Below are 18,774 nucleotides of genomic sequence, written 5' to 3'. Positions count from 1 at the left end.
ATCTATCTTGTGGTTTGTTAATCAGAGGAACAATATACTCAAGACTGCTGAGGGAAGTAGCTTTCAAGGCTGCAAGGCACTGCCAATTGTTTTCTACAGGAAGCTGATAAGACCCTACACATACTTGTTGGCCCGACATTTGACACTACCTATCAGTTAATGTTCCCATCCAGAAAGGTGCTTAAGTATACACTTAGTTTTAAGCATGCAAACATTAAATCCAAGATGAGTACTTACGCCCTTCAAGTTGAGTGCATTTGTAATACTTTTAATATTTTTAATTGCTTTGTGGAAATCCAGCTTAGATAAGTAACAATGTGCCTACAGGCTTAGCAGCTGAAGGAGGCTCAGCGTCTCTCCTTTCACCACCACTTCTTTGTTCTTCATCCCACTCAGTCCATCCCTGGGACCACTGATGTTCCCTCCTTCCTTAGGATCCTATGTTACCACCATTCACTTTTCAGCACTTTCTAAGGTCCTACCTTCCCACTCTGCAGTCTCCCCATAGCACTGTGTCCTCGGGCTCGCTCCCACACACGAGCACCATGCCACAGATTTTTTGCTGAGAAGTTTTACACTGAGTCCTTCTTTTTTCCCTACTCTCACACATTACACTGGTATTTTGACTGTATCATAAGCGCATACATATGATGTCCTCAAGCACTACAATGTCTCAGTTGAGGAAAGGCTGCATTTCAGCTGTCTGTGCATAGCTTATCAGTTTGGTGTTACTTTGGGGTTCCTGGTAAAGTCATCCCATAAACGTCAACTGTTAATAATTTCATATAAATTATTCTTTGTTTGCACACAAGTAAACAAATGTAACACACATGAGATGTTCCTTCTGCACTGTTCATTTTAGTAGAACAACCAGCACAAAGTATTAAAGACAAGTATGGCTCTGTCCTACCACGTGGCTGGATCAGCATGAGGAAAATGCACATTTTAGGTGTGCTGTTTGCATTGCAAAACAAGACAGTTAAGGACAGGATGCAGTCATAGAGGCATGGTGAGCAGATCAAATCTTTCTTTTTCATCGCTCAGGAGACTGAATAACTTAAGTTCTTCTTCCATCTTCTGGGAGATCCACTGGAACTGAGTATCATCAGAAGGACACGTGTTTTATAAATAAGCAATGGCAGACAGAAAGCAATTGAATTAGATCCCCAAAGCTTTACTAAGATAGATGATCCTTGAAAGTACAGCTAGGATATTAAATGTAGCGAGAGTATAATTCTTAATTTCTAGGCATCTGTGAGAATAGTTACCATCCTTCGGGGAGTATTGTAGTGACTGTAGCTGGTAGATCTCTAAATGAGACTATATTTCCTTTTGATATTGCATCATTAAGATAACTGATTCCTATACCCAGCCAAATGTTTCATATAACTCTTTCCTCCCTTTTCTTAATGTGTGCAATTGTGAAAGAGCAGCACTGGAGGGATTTAGTGGTTGTATCTCTTTATGAGTCTGAACTGTGACATGGAGGACTCGCTGAGTTTATTGATTTTAATTTCTTATATTCGGGATTTATCTTCTCAAATTTTATTTAATGGTTGAGAATACTTACAGTGTTGATATAGGAGGTTGGCTACCCAAGGGCAAATTTCAGATCCTCGTTTCTTCACCTGTGCATTTGTTTGTTTGCTTCTGGATACCAGCTGCCAGACTTTGATCCAGGCTTTGATCAAGAGTGGCCAAGGGGCGTACTCTGAGACAGCATTCCTCTCTGTCAGCCTCAATAGCCAGAGCTGAGAGTAGCAGGGCGCTTAAGTGGATTTCTATGCCTATCAGAGTGAGAGATCAGGCATTCCCTTTGAAGATCCTTTGCTACTGCAATCTAGATTCAGATCCCTGATTTGGTCTGAGGACCCTAAGCCACAAGGCACACAGCAGGGTCTCCTAGAGGGTGCAGGAGTTTGAGAGACTAGGATTGTTATCTGGGTGGCTGGGTATTTTCTTTGCTTTTTCCCAGGAAGACAACTGGAAGGGCTGCGAATGCAAAGGGTGAAAAAGTGTGGTGAGAAAATCCACTTTTCAGGCTGTTACATAAATACCAGCATCCCTCTTTTCAGTAGTGGAAAAAAAAGCTTATAGAGTTGTCAGACTAAACCAGACTCAGCATTTCTTGGGCTACTTCAGTGTAGTAGGGAGAGCTCAGCCAGGTTGATTCCCTTCCTGGAGCATTTAAGGACTAAGCTAATAAAGTACTTTATGGCGGTGAGTTCCTGTGGCACCATAGGGAAGATGAAGAGCTATGAAACAATAGATGGAGAGTATCTGTCATTCTTGGAAGAGGTGATTTCTCCTGCGGATGCAGCACTGAACTTTGGTGCCAGGAGGAGCAATCTCTGCCAATGATTTGTTGTTTCACCTTTCCCACTTAACTGCTCTGTTTCCCATGGCACTGTTTTTATCTTCTTCAACTTCCTTAACACCTATAAGGCAAGTATTTGTGCCCTATTGTGTCTCTGCATTCCAGCATGCAGAGCTCCAGCCACAAGCTGGACATTGCCATAAGCTTATGTATTGCTGCCAGGGAGAATTAATCACCACAGGTTGCCAGGGGTAATGAATGCTCATCGTGACTTTCACACTTGACTGTCTTGGTTCGGAAATACAGGGATTGATGTAAGCTTCTCTTTAAGGAGTAGTGCTCTCCTTCTGCCCTTGTTTCTTTTTGTCCTTCCATCCTCTCTTTCTTTCTCTTCTTTCCTCCAGTACTGACAAGCCTGGCAGTTTGTTACAGCTTTCTCCTTCTTCTATTTTGAGACAGAATCAACAGCAGCCAGCTGAAGGGCAGGGCTATGTCCGGTGCCCATTTCCAGTTCCCCCACCCACAGGCAGGACCAGTATGCATTCATGCCCATTATGGGTGCTACAGTGGGCTCATTCATGGACTCATTTCTTTCTGCTGTGAGATTCCCTTGCCCGAGCACCCTGTTTTCCTTGGCGCAGGGCGTAAGACAAGAAGGAATCTTTACATGGAAATCTCTCCAGCTATGGGAAACATTTCCCCTTACACATGTCCTCACAAGAGATCTACGACACCCGTAATTGCAGACAGCACTTGGAATGCGGTGACGTCTCCGCATTTCATGACCAAACACAGTCTTTGCCATTGCCCAAGGGTAGAGTAGACTCTAACAGCATTAACCTATGGTCCCTTATCTACTGCTTTCGTCACTGTCCATTTGTATCTATTTGGAGAAAAGTTGTGCTGTCTGATACCAAGTTGCCTGGCAAACTAGTTTTGTTGTACGGGTGGCATTTCTGCCCTTCTCCTTTCCACTTATACTTCAGGCAGCAGTGACTCAGTCTTTTGCTCTGGGGTTCTCACCTTGCTAACCCTTCCAGTCCTGGAGACTTTCCTAAAATCCACAGATGCCCATTGCAAGCTAATCTATAAGATGCTCAGTGCTTCAGCTTTGCTTTCTTCCAGGGACCATTTAAATGAAGACAAGCCACCATGTCATCTGAAGACACAATAATGCACATGGAGACAGTTCCACAACGTTGCCTTCCAGCCCAGATGTCACACCTGAGAACCCTGTCACATAAGCTTATTGTTAAAGGTGCCAGAATGTTCTCTTTGTATAGTAGCTTTGGATTAATCCTGCTGTTAACGAATACTGAAAACAACAACAGTGTATTTTAATTAAACAAAGCACAAGCAGTTCTCACTTAAAGTGGGAGGGGAAATGATAAGGGTGATTTCATCCCTCCATGTCTGATGCAGACTATGACAGATGGAGGAAGCACGGGGAATACTAATGAAACAGAAAAGGAAGAGACCAGTGCCTTCACTGCAGGGAACACTTGACCTCTCAGTTTTGTCCTTCACCCCAGGTAGCTCCCAGGCAGGTTAACGCTGCTCGTTTGCTTTTGCAGCCATGATCTCAAACAGCTCTTCCCACAAACGGGTTGTGAGCTGTCTCTTGTCCAGCTCAGCACTTCTCCCACACACAGATTTCCTTGGACAAAACTGTTTTTGGTCTCCCTGCCCCCCAAAACAGTACTCCTATTTCTGTATCAGGCTGGGCATATTCATTGCCATTGGCCCTAACTACCACACCTGTATGCCCACAGTGAATAACACCTGCTGATTAAACACAGGTGCAAAGTATCCTTTAGCTCTGAGGCTACAAAAAAATGCAATTACAAAACAAGAGCCTTTTTTTTTCCTTACTCTGTAGATTAATCCAGGCTGTTTCATTTGGTTTCTTCTCGAAAGTGTAACTCAGCTTGAGTTTTGGATGAACATAGACTGCACTCACCAGATTAAGATTTGTCTCTGCTGATCTGCTTCTAGAGGGGGTAAATTAGCCCTTTAGTAGCCCCATGGTAGCTTAACTAAACTGCTTACTGTGCTGACTAAATTCATTTACAGTTAGTTTGATAGCTCTCCATTACATCGTGCAATATAGATATAATTCAAGACAATGGAGCATCATTAGCCTTTAATAATTGCACTTGAATCAGATCATAGGTGGGTTCATGGGCTGAGATCCAAGAGAACCAATTTGTTCCAAGCATCTCTGCAGAGAAGCGGATCAGGCAGCTGAATATGGGGAAAGGGACGTAATTCTGGGAGGGTTCTCAGAGGGCCTTCAGGCAGAAAGAAGGAAGAAGTTTGGTAGCAGAGAAGAGGAACAGCTGAGGGATGAACAAAGAGAAGAAAAACACTGCCAGGAACATTTCCACCGTCCAGAAGTCAGGCATCCTTCTAGTGTCAAGCCCCTGTCCCTTTCACCATGCTCTCAAGACACACTTGAAGGAAGAAGCTATAGATGTGCACCAAGAAAGACATTTCCCTGCTGGGGTCCTGCTCTGACTCTACAGGGGTTAAATCCTGCAACAAATCCAGGGTAGTCCAGAGGATAGAGCAGAGCATCTGCCCTACAGGGAAGACTTTTCCCTGCACAGACCAGCAGTCATACGGCAGGTGTATTTAAAACACTGTGCAACAACAAATAATTGCTTAAAGAAAACAAACCAGCTCTGAGAGATACAAATCTAAGCTAAAACAAATAACCCAATGGTGCCCAACCTGACACACAGTCAGTCCCCTGCCATCAGTGCACATAAAAACAATTCCTTTATTTGTCCATGGTTTTGCCCTCCCCAACATTAGAGCTGTGTATTTCATGCACTTTCCAAGCAGCTGCAGCCCAGCCCCGCGTGGTGCTGGGAAGGAAACGTTCAGTCCTGCATCCATCTGCAGTGATAAAACACTCTCTCTAGACAGAGGAGGCAAAAGTCATGAGCTTCGTTTTGCAAGTACCTACACTTGTCAAAAGGAGATCCAGGACCGAATGGTTCATGAGATGAGATAAAACCAGATATGAGAATTAGTCCCCACTAATGAGTTAAAAGGAGGTTTCCTACTCACCTATGGAAATAAAACCAGGAACGAAATCAACTCATGAATTCAGCTTAAAACAAAACACTTTTTTGTCCTGATGTAGTAAATTTTCTACCAGGTTAGTGAGTTAAATCAGCATAAAAAGGGCCCTACAGGCGGCAGACATTGCACAGATAACTGGTAAATTCTTAACAGTTGGATTGGAGAGGATGGAGGATTAGTGAGCAGTAGTCGACAAGGAGATGATTTTACCTCATCTTATGGCACCCTCAGCCTGTAAATCTGGTGAGACTGGGACAATACTTCAGCACTTCTTGATCTGAACCTACAGACATAGAAAACAGACTTTATAACACACCCAGAACAAAATATAATCTATGATCTATAAAATACAGTCTCTACATATTGGAGTATAATATAATCAATACAATATATTGGTTATATACACGAGTGTGAAAAGTGGTGATCAAAGGTATCTACAGGAGCGCCTGGTTTCTACAGGACTCTCCCTGTGGGCTGCACGTAGCTTTTCCCACGAGCAGCCTGTGTAACACCAACCCCTGGTGGGTTGCCTCTAGCTGAAGCACAAACTACCACCATTTGCTGCTGCTTTGGTTAGAGCCAAGCCTGCTGGAAACAGAGCCCCTCCAGCCTTCAGAGCACTCCATGAGGGTTCCTGTCCTTTCTGGGACACTCAGCACCTGGCTGAGCCTGGTGTGTGCAGGAGATGGACTGCCAGAACCCTCTGGAAGCACCCTCCAATATACCTCAAAGTTGCATGGGGAAGGAAGGTCTGGCTCTTCTACACCTGCTCTGCATGCTCAGGGCAGTGCTGGGCTGGCCCATGGTGAATGACACAGCCACATGGCTGGTCACATCTGAAACCCAGCCAGCAGCTTCTGCAGTGCCATTAGCCCTGCTAATTAGCGAGTGAGTCACAGCCTTGGCTGTGGCTTTCCCCTCTTTCAGAGAACCTTAGCATGGACATTTCACACTTGCTGATGGCATGCTTTGAGATTTTCTCCCTTTCTCACTTTTTTTTTTCTTTTAACTAAACAGCGAACCATATGGTGCAGCGTTGTCTGATTAGCTAACAGCTTCCTGATGCCTGTGGGAATTACAGTATCCAAAGAAGGCTTTCAGAGCAGGTATTTGCACCGCCTTTACCTGATCAATTCCTGCCTTCAGGATTTTATTTCTGCCAGATTACAAGGATCACTTTACATTAAATCCACTCTATCTTCTGGGTACACAACAGTAAGGGAAGCATGGGCTGTGCTGTGTTCTCTTTAACTTTTATTATAGATTAAAAGAAGATTGATAATAATGACTCTGCTTAAAATGCTGTGGTGCAGCAAGAGGACTTTCAGTTCCCTTAAGATAACATACTTAGGGCTGCTCCTGTTGTCTCCTGCATTTGCTGTTTTTCTTGTATTTTTTCCCTTCCGTAATATTTCTTTCTGAAGAACTCTGCTGGGTACCAGCCCTGAGCCTGCAGACTGACATCTGCGGACCAGCTCTCCCCCACTGGCTACTCAGAAAATGTCCCCTCGGAAGGGCACTGCCGATGGGTGCAGTTCCTAGAAAGAGTGTGAGCTGCTTCCTCTGGGTCCAGGACTGGGTCCTGACCCTGCCAGCAGAGCCAGGCTTGGGCAGAGATACACAGGCAGGGACATTCAAACCAAGCTCTCTGCCAGGTAAAAAATGATAAAGAACAAGGAACGAAAAATCCTCTCTCAAATACAGTAATGAATATTTGTGCATAATCTTATACCATGCCGAAATAATATAATATATAGTCTTATACTGCATGATATGTAGGATATTTCAATGTGCTTTCAGCGTCCAGAAATAAAACTTCAACAGAAGTAGAACAATTTTCCAGTACTTTTCAACAAGTCACGCTCTTGCCCTTACAATATCCCTCACACCTACTGTCCTAGGACCCAACCAAAAAGGATGGTGACTTTACTCTGAGCCTGCTTCTCAATACTTTCTCATACTGAAATTTGTAAGCTTCTGTTCAACTTTAAAACACTAATAAAAATTCAAAAGTCTCATAAGCACAGCCATTATTGCTTGGCTGCTTGCCATTTTAGACAGAAAGTTGCTCAGGAGGGAAGACTTAGGCATTGCAATCACGCTAGTAGGAGATATTTGTCCAAGGTGTACACCTCCCTAAGTCAGGAATAAATCTAATCTTTAGGAAGAAGAACTTGACAGTCCTAGCAGCCAGTGGCTGGGAGCTCCCAAGGACTTATTGCTGACCTAATTCTTCTCCTGTTTGTATCAGTGGCATTTCTAAAATACCATGCTCCTCACAGATTGGAAAATGGAAAGTTCCTGGCTTGGATTCATTTCAGAAGCTGTTCAAATATCTGATGTCAGAAAACATTCAAATTCTCGTGAAAAGCAAAAAAAATATTTTTAACTGATGTAATATATATATATCATATATATATTTATCTAAATATATATTTATATTTATTTTTAAATGGAAAAGTCCTGGAGATATAGTAGCTTCCAAGCCAGTTACTGCCAATAAAGTGAATGTTGTTGACTGCAGAGTATCCAGGATATGTTATTTTATTTGTTGATATTAAAGAAAAAAATCCAACAAATTGGGAGCATGGTGCAGAGAGAAACTTCCTGGGTCATAAAGTCCAGACTTCTAGTATCCCAGGCACCACATAATTGACTCCTTTTCATCTGAGTTATCTCCGGTCTTCTAGATGGATGCCAAAAAAATATAAAACAGTAGAAGCAAAGAGAAAATAAAAAATTACATGTTTTTTTTTCTGTATCATAAACAAAACCACATTAGCAGTAGGAGCAGCTGTAAACATAGCAATCTGCAAGGCTCCAGCAGATAAGGCAAAGACTAAAGTGTCGTGAAGGATCTGATTAATTTTTAAATAAATGCGTTGTAGTCTTATTACACCTATATTACAGGAGCAGCTGAAGGTCCCTGGGAGAGAGACACTGAAGGAGAGGGCTGCAGGCTGGGGACTGTTTGATGCCTCATTCCTGCCGTGCTTGAGGTTTGCTTCCACTCCTGCCTAATAGGATGCAAACATCCCTCACTCACAGAGCAGTGATCTTGGGTTCAGCCCATGGTGACAATAATCTAGATTATTTGTAATGAAGCCAGAGTTACAGTAACACAAATGGGAACACAGCTGTGTCCTGCAGGTTACTGTGTCTGGCAGAAGAGGTACAGAGCTAATAACTTACTGGTTTTGTTAAGTGGTTTAACATCTATTTTACATCCATTTAACATCCATCAGCACCCATTGTCACCTTCTTGGCATCAGTGCCAAATATTAGGGCCATGTTTCCTTTCAGTCTTCTTGTGACAATCAGCATTTAACTGGTCTGTGTGAACTGAGATCTGTAGGGTCAGCTCTACTTGGGCAGAGGTGGAACTTAAAGTCTGGTCTCTCTTGATGATGAGCTGTTGGGTTTGGGAAGATAAGTCTTGTATCCTACAGCAGAAGGTTCAAAGCTCCAAAACCAATAAAGTTTCCAAACTAGAGAAGGTGGTAGGTCTTACAATAGATTCTTTTGTCCATTTTCCAACAGATTGGGGATATTCCTGGAGGAGTATGCCCAGACTGGTTGCCCTGACTCTCCGTATAAACTGAACAACACCCAAATAGGTGATGAGGTATTTATAAAATTCTGAAATATGGAGCTTAAACAGGTCATGGGCTGATGTTCACCACTAATGGCCAGATCATATCATTATTCAAAAGCCCCAAGAAGAATCTCTCAAAAGATGGCCTCTGGATTTTTCTGTGAGCACACTACTCAATAGCAATGAAAAGCAGGTCCAGCAAAGCACAGAAGCAAGCAGTTAGCCACAAGCAGGTGATCAGTCCCACCCAAGCTCAAGATCTCCCCTCCTCACCAACAGCTGCAGTCACCAGTGTCTTGAATAATGGCCTTAATTTCCTAAAGAGACCTGCTAATGATAGTACCAGCCTCCGCACCTGATAATAGGGATTTGTCTTGGATTTTGTTTGACATGTTTAGAAGGAACAGATGAAAAGGCTGATGAGGATATTCATAACCTTGATCTCTTCACCAGGGGAAAGAGAAGTTCACATAAAGCTTTCTGCCTTACAAAGCCCTTCCAGACCTATTCTCTGGACAAAAGAAAAAAATGTTTTAATATGCAGTATTCTTAAACAGGCATTTGCCTGAAAGAGACTGAGCTTTGGAAACCATTGTTTAATTGTAGCCTAATAGATAAAACATTGCTTTGGGCTTTATGAAAACTAGAGACCAGTGTCTCTGACAAATATATATATATACACATATAGATGGACTATTTTGGCAAGTAGAGTCATCATCACTTTTTCTAATCCAAATATTCTGAAGTGGGCACATAAACAGATTACGGTAGAAAAACAGGGAAGATCTCTGATCTCTCTGTTCTTTAACCTGAGCTTAGCTGCATCCTCCACACTGTCTGTGCACTGCTTGGGGCTCTTGATGAGAGTTCAGTTCCAGAAGTTGTTCCTGTTCAGCTGGTGGGTCCATATAGGAGCTGGCATTGTCTCCTTTCCAGCCCACAGGGAAGATGAGAATCAGCCCCGTTGTCTTTTACAGGAAGCAAAGGGAAAGGAGAAGCAGTAGCAAACCGTATGAGGCAGAGGGAATTGATTGCAACCAGCCAGATATAATTACATTGTGGAGGACATTTAATATTTCATCTTGATCTTTGCTGTATCAGGAGAGTAAAGAAAATCACAATATGAGGGAGAGAGAGGCTGCAACTGCTCTTGATTTGAATTGTAAATTCCCACAAGCAAAACCATGAGTTACTTTCAGGCAATCTGCACTGAATATATCTGACCCAGATTGCAGGGAGAACCAGAGAGCTACTCCACCTGCTTGGAGACAACAGTGGCACTAAGCCATCGTGGCAGGTCCCCAGCACAGCAGGTATTTAATCCAATCACACTAATGAATTTCTCTCCTCCCTTCACTCCTGGGTAGCTACAGACATGCTGGCACAGGGCTCTTTGGTTAACCACTGCAAGAAGGAAAGAGCTTTACATCCCACAATCCTAAATGGCTCTGTCCTCAAAGCCAGACCTTTAAAAAAAACACAGCATACATTTTGATAATGACTGGTGTAATTAGTGTACACACACATACACACGTGTGAAGAGACAGTTAACGTTGAAAACAAACTTTACAGTGTTGAAAGGAAATGGTGGTCCAGAGGCTCTGGGCCAAGGTCAAACAGAAAGACAAGAGGTGGACTAGAAACAAGGATGCCTGATATACATATATACACGCACAGAATGACCATCCCATGCAAATCCTCCAAGAAAACATACCAAATCCCAGTAAATCCTCTCAAACTCCACTGCTTGCTACTCCTGGTGCCTGCTGCCCCCCCAAAGAAAGCCCAGCAGTATCAGCTACCAGGCAACTCAAGATGGGGAGGATGAAGCATTGCTGAGCATCCCTGCAACCGAAACATCCCCTTATGACTCTGACTGGCCCAATGTGTCTCTGGCAGTTCTGACACCCACCACTGAAATGCAGCTCCCTGAGGTGGATGATGGCCAGCTCAACTCAGAACTCACAGCAGGGAGAGAAAAGTTGCCCCAACAGCTCCGTGTGTTTGTCCTCCCACAGCCTCAAGCTGCCAAACACATCTCGGTTTGCCATGATCACTTCCACACTCACTCAGACAACTGTTATCCAGCTCCACATATTAATTATCATAAAAGAGGAGGAAGATCCGCTCATTGCTCCAGATGATTAATCAGCTAGTCAGGCATAACACCACCCATGCTATTGTAATTGCAGTCAAATAATAACACTACAACACGCTGCAATCATAAGCATCATCAAACACCAGAGGAGTCTGGTGATACAAGCAAGTTGGTCTCTTCACAGTCCACACAGGATGATCTACGATCTGGAACAAGTTGTTAAAGACCGCTCATGAGGTGCAGCCTGCTCACCCGAGGTGAGGTAAGGGTCTGTTTCCCTCCCTCTGTTCAGAGGACAGACAGGGAGAGGAGGGATGGACTCATCCGTGCTCAGCACATCTGTGACCTCCTCTTGCAATCAACCACTGCATTGGGCTGCAGCAACAATCTGGGGAGAAAGATTTCTTGGCTGATGGCTTTCTTAAAATACACCTCACTACCACTTTTATCATCTGCTCTGGTTTCAGAGCAGTAAAGGCAGAGAATTTAACAGAATTTACCTTCTTTGCAGCTCCTCCTGGCCAGTTGAACCTGTACCCCAAAGCTTAGGCAACCCTTTCCAGTTCCCTGGCCAGTAATTCTCCATGCACTGGCCCTGGTTTCTCACTGAACTTGTGCCTTAGCTTACCTCAGTGCAAGGTCTCTGCTAAACTTGCTGTTAGCTTTACTCAGAACTCAGACCAAGCAATGCAGAGTTGAGCCTTTACTCCCCGGTCCTACTCCCCAGCAGCCACGATGTGCTTTTCTCCTCGTTCTCCATTTCATAGAGGAGCAATTTTCTCCTCCAGCTTTCTAAACTAGCAACTTCTGTCAAGGGCTTAGAGGACTGGACCCTGAAGCTAGGCTACAGCAAGGAGCAATTTTCACTACCCATAAATTCACAATTAACCAAACACATTTACGGTGGAAGGCAGGTGAGAATGCTCCCAGGCTGGGAGCTGATAGTGCTGCCCCCAAGGCCTTGCACACAGGTAGGGAAAGGTACTGTCTGCCCAACAGCCCTCTCAGCTCCCAAAGCTGCTTTAAAACACCCCGTGCACTTGCAGAAAGATCTTAATCCCACTCTAAGATTGAGCCAAGACTTTGAGACAAACCTCACCACTCAAGACAGGCTATACGAAGACTACAGCTCTCAGCCGAAGCTATCAGCCTTGTAGCACTGAATCCCACATCCTAGCACTGAAGCCGAAAATGAAGTAGCCAGAGCCCAGAAGAAAGGATATAACATAGAAGCAGCATGAGAACTTACAGCCATTATACCAGCTGTATAAAAAGTGTTTTGCTGGAGGGTTGTTTTTTTTTTCCCCAGTGCCCATTTTGCCCAGCGCTGGTGGTGTTCACTTGTGGAGCAGCTCTTTGGCAGCCTGCGGGAAGCTGATCGGTCTTCTCAGTGGGGCAGTTTTAGTTCAGAAGGGATAATTTAAGACAAAGGCTATCAACCTGTTGTCCATCTTGGAAAAGTGGCTAAGCCCGCTCGGGGGCTGCCTTCCAGTGGAATGAGCAGCTGCTTGACACAGGGATCTTTTCTCAGCTAAGTAATGAGCTGTATTGATTTCCCTCAAAAAGAAAATTGGACTTTTACAAACAACGCAACAAGCTGCTTGAGTCAGGATGTTGCTGAAGTGATCTTGTGACCACCGCAGGGTCTTTGCTTGTCGTGAAAGAAAAAAAAAAAAAAAGTCAACCATTTATTCTACAAGGGCAGACTTCACCAGTATAAAAAAAAAAAAAAAAAAAAACTCTTCTGATATATTGGGCTAGTACCAGACCAACACGCCCTGCAGGGATGGTGAACATTCATCCATTTGGAAAACAGCTCCAGGAACAACCCATGCACTTGTTCTTGTGTGCCAAGGCCCTAAGTCTGCAGCAAGAGCCCACATCTCTCTCCTCATGCTCTCTCCGTGGGGATAATATGAATGCTCTCACCGCCAGCCAGATGCCTCTCTGTTGAGGAGCTCTGAGATACATCCTCCAGGCTACCTGGTAGCTCATCCCTGTCAGCCTGGGCAAAGCAACTCCAAGGGCAGAGCCCCTGGAAATGTTTCTCTCAGTCCCACACGTTTCAGAGCAGCTGAGGAAGGATGCAGGTCCTTCGCAGCCCCCACCCTGCTCTGCAAGCACGGGGAGCCTGCAGGAGCCAGGATTAATACCTTGTTTGGCAAGGATGGGCCAACAGCAAGTTTCCACCCTCTAGACAAAAGGGATCACTGCAGAACATCTGAAAGAAGAAATCTAACCTTGCTGTGACTGACTGCTGCTCTCACATGCTCAGGCTGTCCCCAGAAACCCAGCCCCAGCAGGGTTTGTGCTGTGCCCCAGCCCCCTGGGGCTGCCACCTCCCCATGGCAGCAGCGTCAGTGCCACATCCAAGTCCCAGATACGCAACTGAAATCCCCTTGGGAGCCTCACCAGCACCATGGCAGGCAGGACAGCGGTGGGGGTGTTCCCTTGATGTACCACTCCCAAGGCTTCGCTGTGCCCCAAAAGGCTGCAGGACACCCACGCTACCTCCAGCTCTGGCAAAGCAAGAGCACCCCAGACCTTGCACTCAGCTGGGACAGGGAAATACCTCAGGGTCGGACTGTCAAGTGCCACAGCACCCAATTGCTCTCGGCAGCTTGATTCAGAGATCAAAAGATGCCTGCCTGTATTCCAAATGAGATCCCTGGACTCTGCAATTAAGCACTTTGGGACACTAATTTCTCTGATCAGATGCAGGCACCCATAGAAATGTACCAGGCTAACGCCCTAGCCAGCATTTGCAGAATTAGGAAGCTGAAGGGAATAGCAGTGAGCTCAGCAGGGACAAGAAGTGTTAATTCTGTGTTGGTAAATGGGAATTACAAGAAATGGAAAATAAATAAAAATGCAAATTCAAAGTAATAAAAAAGCACAATTAAAGGAAACAGCCAGCATACTTTCCTGTATCAGAAAGAAATGCAATTATAATCACAGAATAGGCTTTTCTAATATTTTTCATATCAGTAATTTTTGTGTTTTATTTAGTGCATTATAAAATTTGGAGAAATATTACAATCTCTCCAGTAAGTCAATGTTTCATTATTTAAAGATATGAAGGGAAGAGAGATTTATAAAAACTCCAGCCCACAAAACAAGATTATGATTTCCTTTCTAACTGGAAAGATAGTGCCAAGAAGCGCTGAACTCACCAACAACAGGAACCATCAGCAAAACGTTCACACCAAACACATGGACACAGCATAAGCAGCTAAACCCAACCTGGGTTTAAAGGAGATAGATTTGGTGATGAGTGTAAGGATGAGGGGCACCTGGGCACCCAAGGTTACCCAGCTGACCCCAGTACTTCAGCCTGTGATGAAGCAGCACTGACTGAGAGCAGGTGCACCCTGCTCTCTTTAATTTGGGGCTGGGATGCAAAATCAGCAGTGGTTGTGCGAAGGCCAGCATCATTGTGATGTGCTCAGCTCCAGCAGTCTACGTGACCCGGCTCAGACACGGTGTGTTTTGCCCAGGAACCAGCAGTAGTTTGCTGTGGTCACCCCCTTAATGGCTGAGCAGCACTTGGGAAGGGAAGGGCTGAGAGGTGATCACCAGCTGAGGGTAAGGCATAACAATCCCAGTTTCCAAAGCCCCTCTTCCTTTTAATATCGACTGTGATGGTTTAATGATGAATGTTCACGCAACATCCGACCTCCTTCCTAAAAATGAAACAGAAAAAAAGAAAAATTAAAAGAAGAAACATCTCTCCTTTCACCTTCCTCTCATTCCTTTAATAATTTTGCAAAATTAAGCCAAATGTGCTGATTATTTTCCACGTGCGTTAATCATAGCCCAATCACGTTAGCGAAGGAAAATGCAGAGCCTGCTGTTTCCTCTCAGCACCCTCCTCTCACCCTGCACTCAGAATAGTCTCAGCCTGGAGGGCATCCTGCCGGTGCAATTAGCAGTGTGAAATGGGGAAGGGGAGGAGATGGGAAGGTGCAGGAAAAAGAACTTTTCTTAAAACTTAGGCACGGCTTTGGGCTTAGCAGAGCAAGCAAGCAAAACCCGAAGAACATCCTGTAGCTGAGAGCTTTTTTCTCAGCTCATAAGTCCAAGCAGGTGCGTGAGCAACTGCTGTCATCTTCTGCACTCTTACTGTAGTCCCTGTCCAGAGCTGCACGCCAAACTTGCATATCCAAACGCTAGGTGCATGAGAAATGCACCTTCCAAGCTTTGCTCTTTTTCAGATGTTGTTGTGCTTATTTAAATAGTCTGTAAAGGTTTAATATATTATAAAAAGCTGCAAATGATCAGCCTCTTGTGGTAAATTGGGATGGAGCCTACCAGGAAAGCAGGCTATTCCCTCCTTGACAGGGTTTCTCCCTGCCAGCTTGGCAGCTCTGCAGAACCAGCATCCCCCAGCAAGCTGGCCAGAAGGTTCCTTCACCACCAGCCAAGAGAAAGTGACTGCTCCAAGTGATTCAACTCGCTTCGTGCCAGCGTCTGAGGCTGAACCCCTCCAGCCCTGGACTGGCTGGTCACGTCACTAAAGAGGTTCCTTGTGGGAAGCCGTGGGAGAGCATCACGAGCTTGGACTGGATGCTGGAGACAAAGTGAAATTGCACGTGTCTCATTTAGTGCTCTGTCACATTTCAGGCTTGATTTGGCCATCACCACAGGGAGGCAGCTTGTGCTTCCAAGCAAAGAATGAAGCACAAACCTTGAGCCTACAAACTCCTCCAAAGTGTGGTCCTGCAAACTCTCCTCCCCAGCAGCTGCTGCATCAACCAGGAATGGTTCTGCCAAGAAGATTAAAAAAAAATAAAAAATAAAAAATAAAAAAACAGATATGAAGTGGCAATAACCTGGCAGGAAGGATTTGGTGACAAGGCCAGGAAGCAAGCAGTTATTGCAGGGTTATTTCCAGATGCACTGTGGTCGTGCCATACATTAAAAAGCTGTGACGTGCATAAAGATGAGAAAATGTTTGCCTCCAAAATCAGCTGCTTTGTGCATAGATATAGCCACTGTAGATAAACCCACTCTCAGGAGTGGGTTTCCAGTCCTTGCCTTTGCAGAACAGGGCTAGACAGCGGGGATCCAGAAGAGGGGAAACCTAGAGCTCAAATAAAAAGCCATCAAAGGCTCCTGATGCACCTGAGCATCCAGAAACACACACACATTTCATGTGCCAGGGCAAAAAGGTTAAGATGTCACTGAATGTCTGAGAAAAAATGTGGACACAACTTCTGTGTTCTTCCTAGGCAAATGCAAAAGTCTCTCCTCGTGCTGATGATGTCTGAGAAGGACAAAAACAGGGCCTCCCAGGTGCTTTTGATGAAGGATGTTCCTCTTCCTCCAGCCTGGAAATCCAGATTCTCATAAGAATCAGGCCAGCATTAGGTAAGAAACATGGCCTGAAAGCTCAGGCTTGCAATTGTTTTGTTCTCTGGGAATACAGAGACACACAGCAATCTGCTGTGACAGCAGGTGGTTTGAAGAGTATTTACTGAAAGATGGATTTTCCTCCCCACCATGCCCCAAGCAACACAGTTGGGCAAAACAAAGTGATCACAAAAATTACACATAGTGACAGAAGCAAAACATGTCACCAGAAAAATGCCTTCTGGTGCTGTTTTGTTGTTTTTGTGCGGGGCATCCCAGCTGGGTTCTGAGAAGCTCCCAGCACTCCCTTTGGTTATTTATCTGTTTTAAACAGCTTGAAGAAATATCACAGCTTTCTTCCTATGATAGTGATGTGGCGTGTTTCTGAAAGGACTCTTCAGAAATGAGGATTTCTCTTGATGTCCAGCTCACAGGATATGGCATGTTCCAGCTCACAGTGTCTATTTAAGTCCCGTGAAGGTTAATATGTTCCTGGGCGAGTCAGCTAGGAGACCACACTGCCAGTCAATGGCACAGAGGGTGCTCTGAGCTGCCAAGGTGAAGAGCTTGCCTTGCTCACCTCCCTCAACCCAAGGGACTCGATGGACTTGACCGCCTGGCCCTCCTCGTGCCACTTTACCTCTCCCTTGCTCTTTTGCCATCATACCAAAGGATTTGTGAAGTGGTCTAACGAAGGTGAGACCCCTACAAAGCCCCTCGGGACGTTCAGCTGACACCCACTGACCTCCTCTTAGATCACACATTGCTGACTGCTGACGCGATCCAGACCTCTTGGTCCCCCCGTGACATCGCCTGCACTTCCCCGCAGCCAGAGGCAGATGAACTGAATCTCACCAGGCAGGTCCAAGACAGATTTTCCCCTGTGGAGCCGTACTGTGCTGCAGACAAGTCCTTTGGGGAAGCCCCCGGTGCCACACGATGTGCGAACTCTTCAGGCCAGTGGCCTCAGCACCCTCTTGTCGCCGTGCTCTGGTGGTAAAGGCAGCAGGCAGGACTTGCCCTGATACACATCGAGAAGATGAGGTGAAACCATCAGACCGGGGTGGAAAAGCATGCAATCTGTCTATTTTCAAATAAAACACATGCTCATCAGCTCCAAAGGAAAAAAAAATCCCCTGTAAGATCTTAGGAGGAGGCCCAGAGGACTTTGTGATCACTGCTTGGAAAGGGCAAAGCTGGAGCAGAGATTAATATTATATTAGTGAGAGGTTTAGATGGAAAACACTCCAAGACTACTTGCATGCTGTCTGAGTTACTACCAAGGAGTACCCTGCAGGTTTTCAATCATTCTCAGGGCTCTGGCACCAGCATCTCTGTTTACAACCTGGATTCGCTCTGAACACAGCGTTCGCAGAAGCTGTTGGAGCTGCTGGCTTCAGAAAGAAACTGCTTGGGAAGCTGAGGCAAAGAAACACGTGAAAAGGAGGGAAAAGCCACCTCGTTGCTTCTGGGAGGCTCAGAAACTGCACACCGGAGAGGGGAGGATGGCGAAAAATTAGCTTAAGGGGTTGAACAGAAAGATGGCTCTGATCTGGCCTCTCTTGCAAGGATCTTTCCTTCTTCTCCTTCTGTGATGTCACTCCTGCTTTAACAAATAATAATAATAATTTTAAAAATATTAACAGCATGCAACTCCTTTCCTTAGAAACCCTTGCACGCTCCCAAGATGGCTGCCAGCAATTCAGCTGATGAACCTGCAATTCAGCTGCCCCTGGGCGAATCCTGCCCACCTGCATTTCTCCCCGAAGCTGACAGCTTTGGGTTGTGCCCACCCATGCCCCTGGGTGCCTGCCTGCAAGCACATCCCCTGCCACGGCAAGAGGTTGCCTTCCCGTCTCCTCTGAAGTGGCAGGCTGTGTTAGGCTGCTCGGAATCACATTTGGTTCTCATTTTCTAGCAGACATCCAAGATAATATTTTTAGAAGAAGCTATACTGGTATTTGCAAAAAATAGCCTTCTTTGCTTTTATCCCAAATGGGGTCTTTTCCAAGTTTCTTTTCCTACTTTAGTCATATTTTTAAAGCTGTTTGCATTAGACAATCCGATCCTGGAAGAGCATTAATCAGACTCTCCGTGGGCTCCAGTTGCATGTGTGTCAGATGGCAAAAATACAATCAGCTCAGCCGTAACCTAATTTTCTTACCGAGTGGATGAAGCCCCAAGCCGAGGGCCATATAAGGCTGATGGCGAGATCAGCCAGCGGCCGCATGGTGCCACTGACAGCCCTGCACCAAGAGGAGCCCCTTCCCAAGGCCTTCCCACCACGGCGGGTACCTGTCCCTTGAAGCACCGTGGCCCAGC

The 18,774-nt window shown here is 45.2% G+C and overlaps 2 long non-coding RNA genes across 3 annotated transcripts; one reads left to right on the top strand and one right to left on the bottom strand.

Annotated features, from left to right (window-relative positions):
- Positions 1 to 656: 656 nt before the first annotated feature.
- LOC106015389 (uncharacterized) lies at positions 657 to 17,456 on the bottom strand. The gene is made up of 4 exons (XR_005266846.2): positions 17,308 to 17,456; positions 14,274 to 14,783; positions 5,618 to 5,690; positions 657 to 3,550 (listed from the first exon to the last, which is right to left on the bottom strand). It is a non-coding gene; the product is annotated as an uncharacterized lncRNA (long non-coding RNA).
- LOC113844037 (uncharacterized) lies at positions 14,547 to 17,028 on the top strand. Of its 2 annotated transcripts, none has more exons than XR_011810120.1 (2): positions 14,547 to 14,685; positions 15,458 to 17,028. It is a non-coding gene; the product is annotated as an uncharacterized lncRNA (long non-coding RNA). The 2 variants fall into 2 exon arrangements; XR_005266847.2 differs by having other exon boundaries at positions 15,442 to 17,028.
- Positions 17,457 to 18,774: the final 1,318 nt, after the last annotated feature.

The sequence above is a fragment of the Anas platyrhynchos genome, chromosome 6 (genome assembly GCF_047663525.1).
Source record: "Anas platyrhynchos isolate ZD024472 breed Pekin duck chromosome 6, IASCAAS_PekinDuck_T2T, whole genome shotgun sequence".
Lineage (NCBI taxonomy): Eukaryota > Metazoa > Chordata > Aves > Anseriformes > Anatidae > Anas > Anas platyrhynchos.
This window is presented reverse-complemented; position numbering and strand designations above follow the sequence as displayed.